This window comes from Heliangelus exortis, chromosome 14 (assembly GCF_036169615.1).
Source record: "Heliangelus exortis chromosome 14, bHelExo1.hap1, whole genome shotgun sequence".
In the NCBI taxonomy this organism is placed as follows: Eukaryota; Metazoa; Chordata; class Aves; order Apodiformes; family Trochilidae; genus Heliangelus; species Heliangelus exortis.
Genome location: NC_092435.1, coordinates 18,379,970 through 18,390,250, shown reverse-complemented (window position 1 = coordinate 18,390,250; position 10,281 = coordinate 18,379,970).

Sequence of the window (10,281 nt, the reverse complement as noted above, 5' to 3'; positions counted from 1 at the left end):
TGACTGCGAAGTCGACGAGTCAGCGTTTATAATAACAACCTGCAGTGTACATGCACTGGGACGGTGTTGGGTTGACCTCTGAAAACCTGAGCTGGACATACCAGGATTAAGCCATCTTGATAACAGTTCTTGTTTTAAAAACTCCTACCAGACAGAGCTGTTTCTCTCTGTCTATTGCAGAGGGAGAAGAGAAGGAAAGGAAACTTTCCACCTTGGATTTAGCTTCCTTTGTCCTAGGAAAGCTGCCCTTGTGGCTGACGGTGTTCGAAGCTGCTTTTTCCTTCCCCTGGCATTGCTGGAACAGCCGTGGCCTTATCTGGGATGTAGCCTTTGCCTTTTCCCCCACAATATCTAAGTGTCTCAGTGCGCTCTGATTGCAACAGATACAGGTTGGGAGGGTTTGTGTGCCTGCCCTCACCTTTCCTCACACCTGCACCAGTGCTCAGACACGCTCAACAGAGACCCAAAATCGCCAGCACAGAAAAAAACTGAGTCAGGGCTTGTGAAAACCTGCCTTGTGAAATCTGGCAGTGTTGGGCCAGTTGCATCTTTGGTTTGCTGGGTCTGTAGCTTCAGGTGACAGGGCTCCCTCAGTGCCTTAGTCTTTGTCTTTCAGCTTTTGAGAAAAAAATCCTTGAAATTCTCCCCAGTTCAGCTGCTGTGTGCTTGGTGAGAGCTCCCGCAACCCCGCTCACTGGGCTGGGTACCCCCCCTGCCCCTGGTACCAGCTTGTGCTCTGTCACACTCTGGGAGCTGAGACAAAAGCGCAGCTACTGAAGCCCATGGCAGACCAGTGGAGCTTCATTCTCCCCCCGCCCCCCCAAAAAAAAAACCAACCCAAAAATAGGGAAAAAAAAATAAAAGGGGGCAGGAGGTGCTCTAGAAATAGTGCTGAGATCTGGAAGCCTAAGGTCAAAATGATTGTGGCTGCTTTTCAGTTATCAGAACCAACTGAACAACCACCACCCCACGTGCACACTAACAAGCCTCTTAAGTCCAACCTGATTTAAAAAAAAAAAAAAAAAAAAAAAAAAAAAAAAAAAAAAAAAAAGCAGCCAAGAAGATGGAGGTTGGAAAGAGGGAGAAAAGCTCCCACATCCAAACCTGTCCTCCTGCTTAATCCTGAGGAACACCAGCTGGTGAGAAGGAAACGATGACTCGGGGTCAGGCTCCTGGAAATCTATGCCTTGTTTCATTATTACCAACGGCTAAAAAAAAAAAAAAAAAAAAAGCCATAAAGCCATGGGAGATGAGAAAGGATGTAGGGAAAGCTGGAGTGGTTCTGCTGGCTGTGCCTGGGGATGCTGTAACCACCAACTGGCCAGGGAACCACGAACACACGAACAGCGGGGGCAGAAGAGCTCCAGGGGGCACAGAGGCTGCTGATGATCGGCAGTGCCGTGTCCTGGTCACCCCTCCCCCGGGCTCGGCAGAGCTGTACTGGATCCTGTTGGAAATTAAAAGAAAAAAAAGAGACCGACAGCACGATTCTTTCCTTTGCACAATGAGTAATTTAAATTTTACACTTCAGGCTTCAGGAGAAAGCTGGGAGTTGTGTAGGACCACGCTGGAGTGGGGCGAGAGGGGAGGGAGGGTGAAAGGTTCGGATTTAAAAGCAGCAACTGAGATGCTGATTTCCCAGCTGATTCCAGGGAAAAAAGCACCAAAAGCTTAAAGTTCCCCTGCTCCTGCTCTTAACCAGACCCGCCACTGAGGGATGCTGCGCTCCGCGTTTCCATCCGCTGCCTGCTCGGGAGCCCGCGGGAGCAGGGCCGGTGCTGGGTGCTTTTGGGACAGGATCCTGCCCCGGTTCTGGGTGTCAATCTCTGGTCCCGGCGTTGCAGGAGGAGGCAGCCAGAGGTACCTGGGTTTGCACTCGGGGGCTCCTCGGGTGACACTTGGTGGCTCCTTGGACACGCAGAGGGGGCACAATGTCCGAGGCGAAGCGGCAGAGCCTGACGGGGACTCGTGAGGCATCTACTGCTCGTTTGGAGCATTTATTGCTCATTATTGCATTTGGAGGAGCACCCTCTGCCTCCCAATGACCCTGTATGCCCTTGGGACATGGGGGGAAAGGCACTCCGCTCCTCTTGGGAATCTCCATACTCTGCGGTGCCCCCAGGAGCAGGGAATGGGATTCAGCTCCTCCTCGCCCTCGGGGCTGCCGCAGAAGCGGGGACTGTGCCTGCAGGCTCCCCACAGCCCTGGCCAGGAGCTGGAGCCCCCGGCACCCTCGGGCACGGCAGCACACGCCGGGCTACTTCTCTTGGAAATAAAACCTGGAGCAATCCACAGCTGAGACAAACAAGGCGACATCTGATTTAGTCACTCCATGGTTTGTTTAAGTGCTGCTAACAGCCCTCGGAAAGAGGAATCCTTCCCTCAGCTCCCCAACCCGTGTCTGCTGCTGCAGAGAGCTCTTCCTCCCTGCCAGGCTGTCAGGGCACCCAGCTCCCTGCTCCCGCCGCTCCCACGGACACGCGGGGAATGAGGCTGCTGCAGGAACCTCCCCCTCACGGACCCACCATCCCGAGCAGGAGGGTCCCTGCGTGGCCGGTGCCTTCTCCTCTGCCTTTGGTTGGGTCTCGGGATGGGTGCGGGACTGCAGCCGCGGTGCTGAGCGCCCCGGGGCTGGGGCTGTGCCACGGGAGGTCGCTCCGCCACCGCTCTTTGGCATCCCCAGCCCCTGTCCCGCAGGGCTGCAGCTGTTCCCGCAGCACGGAGCCAGAGAACGCGGTGTTCACCCCAAGTCCTTGAGCACAGGCAGTGTTTACGCCAGCCTGGCCCCTTGGCCCCTGGGCAGGAAGCCTGCGCTGCTGCAGCTCCAGCTGCTGGGAGATTTGAGGAGGGGTCTGTGCAGTGCTAAACTTAGGAGCCTGCTGGCCTTCTCAGGATGGTCCCCAGCCCCAGGAGCCACCACCCTTGGTCCCTGGGCTCCACTAGGAGGGGCTCTGGCTGCTGGGGGGCTGCTGCCCTTCAGCCCCGTGGTGCCGAGGGGAGCTGCTGGGCCCTTTGAGGGGCTGTGGGAACATGCTTTGCTTCTTCACCCCTGGGGCTTGTTTCCCACCCCAAAACCTGCTATTCCTTTCCCACCTGTGCAGGGTTTTTGGGTGCATGTTAAGATTTCAGGAACAAGAAAGAAATTTCCTGGGATGTCTCCATCAGTGCATGTTGTTCCTGATGCTGTCCCTCCTCAACAGCCTTCTGGTGACCACCTGCCTGTCATGACCATCACCACCTGCCTGCTGGGGAGCCACCTCCAGCACCATCCTGGGAAACGGCAGGGCTAACACTGCTTACCAGGGCTGCTCTGCTTGCAGTTCCTGCTGATACTTCCGAACACCTTGGAGAGAGTGGGGAAACTCCCCTCCCTCAGCCATTTTCCCTGTGGGGATGGAGCAGCACGTCATGGAATGAGGCAGACAGTCCCTTGGACAACCCTGCCAGGTGAAACCAAAGCCACGGAGAGGGGCTAGGAGGTTTACAGGGAGCTCTGGATGCAGATGTGACCAGGAATGGACAGTAGAGCTGGGATCTACTTCTTGGAGCCAAGAGTTGAACAGTGCCTTGGAAGATGGTGCTGTACTGTGTGGACACGCTGGGGGAGTCAGATGAAATGGAGCATCCCAGTGTGTGGAGGTTAACAGCCCAATGACACAGCTAAGGATGGGTAGGCAGGGAGGCTGGAAGAAACTGGTGGGACTGGTGCTAAGCTCTGAAGTTTTGGTAGTGGGTGATGGGTACCTAGCAATAGAATCATAGAATTGGCTGGGTTGGAAGGGACCTCAGAGATCATCAAGTCCAACTCCCGCTGTAGTTCCCAGCCCATGGCACCGAGTGCCACATCCAGTCTCTTTTTAAATATCTCCAGGGATGGAGAATCCACTACTTCCCTGGGCAGCCCATTCCAGTGTTTGATCACCCTCTCGGTAAAGAAAGTCTTTCTAATGTCCAACCTAAACCTCCCCTGGCACAACTTGAGACCTCTTGTGCCCTCTTGTCTTGCTGAGAGTTGCCTGGGAAAAGAGACCAACCGCCCCGGCTCCAACCTCCTTTCAGGGAGTTGTAGAGAGTGATGAGGTCTCCCCTGAGCCTCCTCTTCTCCAGGCTGAACAGCTCCAGCTCCCTCAGCCTCTCCTCATAGGATCTGTGCTCGAGTCCCTTCACCAGCCTGGTTGCCCTCCTTTGGACCTGCTCCAGGACCTCGATATCCTTCCTAAACTGAGGGGCCCAGAACTGGACACAGGACTCGAGTGTGGCCTCACCAGAGCTGAGCACAGGGGCAGACCATCCCTGTGCTGCAAGGAGCAGGGGGAAAGGGTCCACAGGACTGACATGGCCAGCAGATGAAGCTCAGAGAAATCTCAGCCTTGAAATCAGGAGGCCAGAAAGGAGGAGAAAATGCTGATGGCCATCAGGTGCTGAAGGCCATTTCCATAGTGACATCCATCACTGGACGCCCAGCTGTGCCCCACTGTCCAGGCCAAGCTGCAGGATGGTTTCCCAAGAGCAGTGGCTGTCAGCAGAGCTGGTTGCCCAAGCAGCTTGGGTGCTCCTGCCAAGCTGTGCCATGGCCCTTGCGAAATGGTGTTGATAAACACTCCGGGGCATGCCAAGTCCTGCTAGATGACAGCCAATGTACCCAGGCTGCAGGGAGTGCCTGCACAGGGAGAGGAATTTTCCACTCCTCTCCAGCAAGCATGTCTGACCCTGCTGGGGGATTGTCCCCAGCAAGGTAAAGATTTCCCTGCTGGTGTCCCAACTGCCCTGTCTGGCCCCCACCATGGGAGGGCACAAGGGAAACCAAGGGGTAGTTTGGTCTCCTGGAGCATGGTGGCACTCTGCAGTGCAGATCTGGGGTGCTACCATCCCCAGGGTGGCCCAGCCACCCCCATCTCACCATGGGAGGATGTTCATGTGTCCTGGTGAGGAACTGCCCATTAGCTTCTCGTTTCCAAGAGCATGGACCAAGCTTGAATGAGCCTTGCTCTGGTCCAGTCCCTGGTCCTAGGGGACTTGCTGTGCAGTGATGCTGGTCCTGTTTGCACATGTCCTGGGGTGCACCAGGTGACCCTTGGCAGGCCTCTGTCTGGCTCAGATCTACCCTGATGTGTCTTCTGGGCATATCAGAAATGTCTCCAAGACCAGCAGGTTTATAGTATGAAGACTGTGCTCCATCACATGCTGTCTGATGTACAGTAATTAGCTTGCTAAAATTCAATTTAATTTGACCAGCTAATGTCCTGGAGATGCAGCTCACTCCATCTGCCCTATGATACCCCTGTGCTTCCAACATATATGTACAAAGTTCTCAATAAATGAAAGCTGAGCTTCCTCCAGGAGCTGCTTGTGTTCCTCCTCCATCAACGGGCAAAGGAAAAAATGCCAGCCAGGAGAGTGAAGACATGGGCGGATCACGGGGTCTACTGCTGTGGTCAGGATGCTGAGGGTGAAGGCTCTGTGACAACTCAGATTTCCCCTTTCCTTTCCTGTTTCCTTTCCATTTTCCTTTCCTTTCCCTTTCCCTTTCCCTTTCCCTTTCCCTTGTCCCGTTTCCGGCCCTGTCTGGCCCGTTCCCTTCCCCTTTCTTTCCCTTCCCCGTTTCCCTTTCCCTTTCCCTTTCCTTTCCCTTTCCCTTTCCCTTTCCCTTTCCCTTTCCTTTCCCTTCCCCTTTCCCTTTCCCTTTCCCTTTCCCTTTCCCTTTCCCTTTCCCTTTCCCTTTCCCTTCCCTTCCCCTTCCCCTTCCCCTTTCCTTCCCTTTCCCTTTCCCTTTCCCTTTCCCTTTCCCTTTCCCTTTCCCTTTCCCTTTCCCTTTGCCTTTCCCTTTCCCTTTCCCTTTCCCTTTCCCTTTCCCTTTCCCTTTCCCTTTCCCTTTCCCTTTCCCTTTCCCTTTCCCTTCCCTTCCCTTCCCTTCCTCCCTTCCCTTCCCTTCCCTTCCCTTCCTTCCCTTCCCTTTCCTTTCTTTCCTTTCCTTTCCTTTCCTTTCCTTTCCTTTCCTTTCCTTTCCTTTCCTTTCCTTTCCTTTCCTTTCCTTTCCTTTCCTTTCCTTTCTTCCTTTCTCCTTTCCTTTCTCCTTTCCTTTCCTTTCCTTTCCTTTCCTTTCCTTTCCTTTCCTTTCCTTTCCTTTCCTTTCCTTTCCTTTCCTTTCCTTTCCTTTCCTTTCCTTTCCTTTCCTTTCCTTTCCTTTCCTTTCCTTTCTCCTTTCCTTTCTCCTTTCCTTTCCTTTCCTTTCCTTTCTTTCCTTTCCTTTCCTTTCCTTTCCTTTCCTTTCCTTTCCTTTCCTTTCCTTTCCTTTCCTTTCTCCTTTCCTTTCTCCTTTCCTTTCTTTCCTTTCCTTTCCTTTCCTTTCCTTTCTTTCTTTCCTTTCCTTTCCTTTCCTTTCCTTTCCTTTCCTTTCCTTTCCTTTCCTTTCCTTTCCTTTCCTTTCCTTCTCCTTCTCCTTCTCTTTTGCTTCTCTTTCTGTTTCCTTTCTGTTTCCTTTCTTTCCTTCCTTTCTTCCTCTCTTTGCTGTCTCCTGTTCCTTTCTTATCCTCCTCCTTTCTTCCTACTCCCTGCTGCCACCCTGGTGTCCCAGTGCCCATCCCTCTGGCATCAAGGCTGGCAGTGGTTGAGCTGGCCACAGGCTGTGGCTGTGCTGACGCAAAGATGGGCTGATGGTGGGGTGAATGTGGGGCAGTTGCTGTTGTTACTCAGCTGCTGTTATGGGGAACACATCACACCACGGGCACACCACCTCCTCTCCCGTGTGGTGCCCACGGGGTGTCCTGTGTAGGGCAGGTGGGACAGCGTGTCAGGTCCCTGCTGGCAAGGGCAAGAACAAAGGCAGGTCTGGCCTCCATCAAAGGTGTCTGGTGGGGCAGGAGGCAGAGGCAAGGGTGAGGAGGGGGGTGCTGCACATGCTCCACTGGGGAGAGCAAGATCTTGGGCAAAAAAGCCTCAGAAATTGCAGCAGGTTCTGCCATGCCCCTGGATCCTTGGGACACGCTGTTCTCTCCTCAGGATGATAAGGACAATCAATAACAAAAACAGGCAGCTGGGCTGCAAGCCCGGCATCAGCCAGCGACCTTCGGGAGATGGGTTAGTGGAGCAGGCACAGTCACCCTGGCAGTGGCGAGAGCTGCTCCACCTCGAGGCTGAGCACTGCCCTGAGCACCCTGGGAGCTGCACACCCCCGTGCACCTCGATGGGGAGACAGGAGGGTGCTGAAGCACCCATGGGGGTGCACATCCCTGGTGTCCCAATCCCAGCGCGGGCGAACCGGCAGCACTGTGTACATGCGCGTGGGGAGGCTCATCCAGCACAGCCTCAGAAGCGGCAAGCTCAGCACTTACATAAGGAATTGCATTTACAAACCACTGCACAAACATGACCCACTTGCCAAGCACACAGCCGACCTCAGCAAGATCCTGATAAAGGAAGAAAAAAAAAAAAAAAAACAAACCAAAACACCCAGCCCATCTTTCTTGGCCCTGGCTGCTTGGGACTGTTTGGCTCTCAAGACGTGGGAAGGATTGCAGTGCCCTCACAAAGAGGTCTGGGGAGGATCCAGCTCAGAGGAATGGCCTGGAAGGTTCGAGCTGGCCAAGGGCCAATGTGGGCGTCTCTCTTGCAACAAGTTCTGGCTCCTTCTGAGCTTCTCAAAACTGCAACAAAGCTCAGGATTTGCAGTTTTCCTGGGGTGGAAGTCACGAGTGAGCTGATGTTATCAAGCGATGGAGGCTGTGCTGTTGGTGAGGGAATGCAAAGAAGAGCTGGAGCTTGGACATGCCCTTATCTCAAGCAGGTTGACAGCAAGCAAGCCTGCCCTAAGACCACATAGAAGTGCAATGAGCCTGGAGCTTTCTTGTCTCCGATCTCTGTGGTTGCCCATGCACCCAGTGTTAAGTGACTGAGGCTGTGCAACTCCCCAGAGCACCCGGTCCAAGGTGGAGGCAAACCCCAGGGCTGCTGCAGAGCCTGCCCTCACCTTTACAGCCCCCCCGGGGATGTGTCCCAACCCACGCCCTCCATGGCCTGAGCAATGCATGGGGCTCCAGTGGAGAGGCTGGTGGAAGCAGGACGTGTGGGGCAGATAACAGGGGACACGCAGCTTCTGGGTGCAGCCCACTGAGAGGCTGCCCACTGCCCTGGTCCCCTCTCTGGCAGCAAGGGAGCACGGGGAGGGGAAGGCAGAGCTGGGCACAGATCTGCTGGAGGGGCTTTGGTGGCACTCTGCGGGACAGGGAGTGGGGACACAGCAGCACATCTGGGCTGTGGTTTCAGCATCTGGCCGCCGGGCCCCGCCAGGCATCGCGGTCTGAAGCAGCAGCGTGAGGAAGTCGGAAAGAACAAACTGTTCAGCCGCCAACCCTTCCAGCTTCTGCTTTCGAAGTTATCTAACAGCCCCAACAAACAGCGCTGGCTCGGCCCCAGCCGGCCCAGCCCGGCAGCGCTGAGCAGGCACAACCCGTTCCTGTCCCCGTCCCCGTCCCTGTCCCCGTCCCTGTCCCTGTCCCCATCCCGCTGTCAGACAAGCCGTGCTGGACCATCCCGTGTGGCCCTCCCCATGGGGTGAGCGAGGGGCTCTGCTTCCCTTTCCCTCCGGGGCTGTGCACCCTGCGAGTGCCACCTGGACAGGACAGAGCCCTAAGCACCCCGCTGGGGTTCCGAGGGGGTTCCCTTTCCCTCTGCTCAGCCCTCCCGTGCCCGTGCTGTGTGTTGGGATGCAGGGGCAGGTGGAAGGGCTGGTACAGGGGGGCTGCAGCCAGCCCGCAGGAAGGAGAGCGGTGACCCTGCACCCCTGGGTGCTTAAGAGCAACCCCTGGCTCTGGGGATGGGCTGGAGCCCTCAGCCTGGGGAGGACCCCAGGGTTCAGCCATGCACGGGGACAGGGACAAGCCTCCGTGTCCCCAGGGAAGCTGTGGGACCAAGAAGCTGCTAGCTTGAGGGATGCAAGAGGTGACCACAAATGGCACAGAAAGGGGGAAGCCGTGCCCGGAGCTGGGCAGCAGCGGAGAGCCCAGAGCAGGGTCCCGCAGGTGGGATCGTGGTAGAAACGGGAAGCTGTGGGCCGTACCCTGCTCTGAATAAACAAGGCGGTGCAGCGTTGCCTTCTCAAGAGTGCCGAACCTGCAGGCAGGGGTGCAAGTGGGAGGGGGAAGTGGGAAAGGGGTGGGGAGCCCGGCTGTGCAGTGAGTCCTCCAGCCTTCCTTCCTGCCGCGGAGGGCTGGGGTATATAAACAGCTGAGCTATAATTATCCGGGCTGGTGAGCAGCAAGCCCCGGGTCCGGGCTGCCTCGGGCACAGCTGTAGGACTCGGGGGCTCAGAGCTCCCCAGGAGGGCTGGGGAATGAGGTATGTGCCTCCCACCTCCTGCTCTGCCATAGGGGTCATGGGGCGGAGGAGACCCTGGAAGAGCTGCCTGGATGGAAGAGTTCCCGTGGAGGGTCCAAGAGGCTGCGAGATGGTTCTTTATGGGGCAGGAGGACCCATCAGTTTGCCCGAGGCTGGTCTGGGACTGGTCCTCACCACTTCGTTTCCCATCTTAAATTGTCACCATTTGTGAAAGGCTGGTGGAGGGAGAAGGCATCTGCCTCTGCAGTCCTTTTTGTCTACATTTTGCCCATTTGGATCTGTCTTTTGAATCCTCCTCCACTTCCCAGGGAAGCCCCTTGCTCCTTGTTCCTCGTGGTCCTGGCAGGTACCTGCTGGAGAAATGGGGACGCACCAAAGGTTACATCCACCCCCCCAGCAAGGAAAGGAATGTTCTGATCTCCAGTGCAATGTCAAGGGGTCCCTCAGGCAGCTCAAGTGAAAGCAGGACACCATGTTTGGTTGTTTAAAAAGAGCCTGATGTTTCCCCTGACCACACCAGCACATGTCCACCAAGGGTGGGAGGAGAGGAGAAGCAGCAGATGAGGGTCAGGGCAAGGCTTGGAACTGTCCCGAGGACTGGGAAAGGTGCAAGGGTGTTTGGGTGGTCCTTGTGCTGGAGAACTGCTAGTATGGTGTTAAGGCAGGTCAGAGAGGAAAGGGCAAGATGGAGTTTGGAGATTGCCCCCTGGGGCAGACAGAGGCAAACGGTGTCCGTGTCCCTCTGGGGACCCACCTCAGCTTTCTCCTCCTGTGTGTGTGTCACATGAGGCCAGGCCAGGCTGAGAATTGACTCAGAGAATTGATCAGGCTGAGGCCAGACTGCTCTGGTTGAGTCTGAGAAACAGTGAGTTGGGAATGAGGAACTGAGAGACACCAGATCGTTGCGAAAGGCCAGGCCAAGGGCTGGCTGGCAGGCGTGGGAAGTGC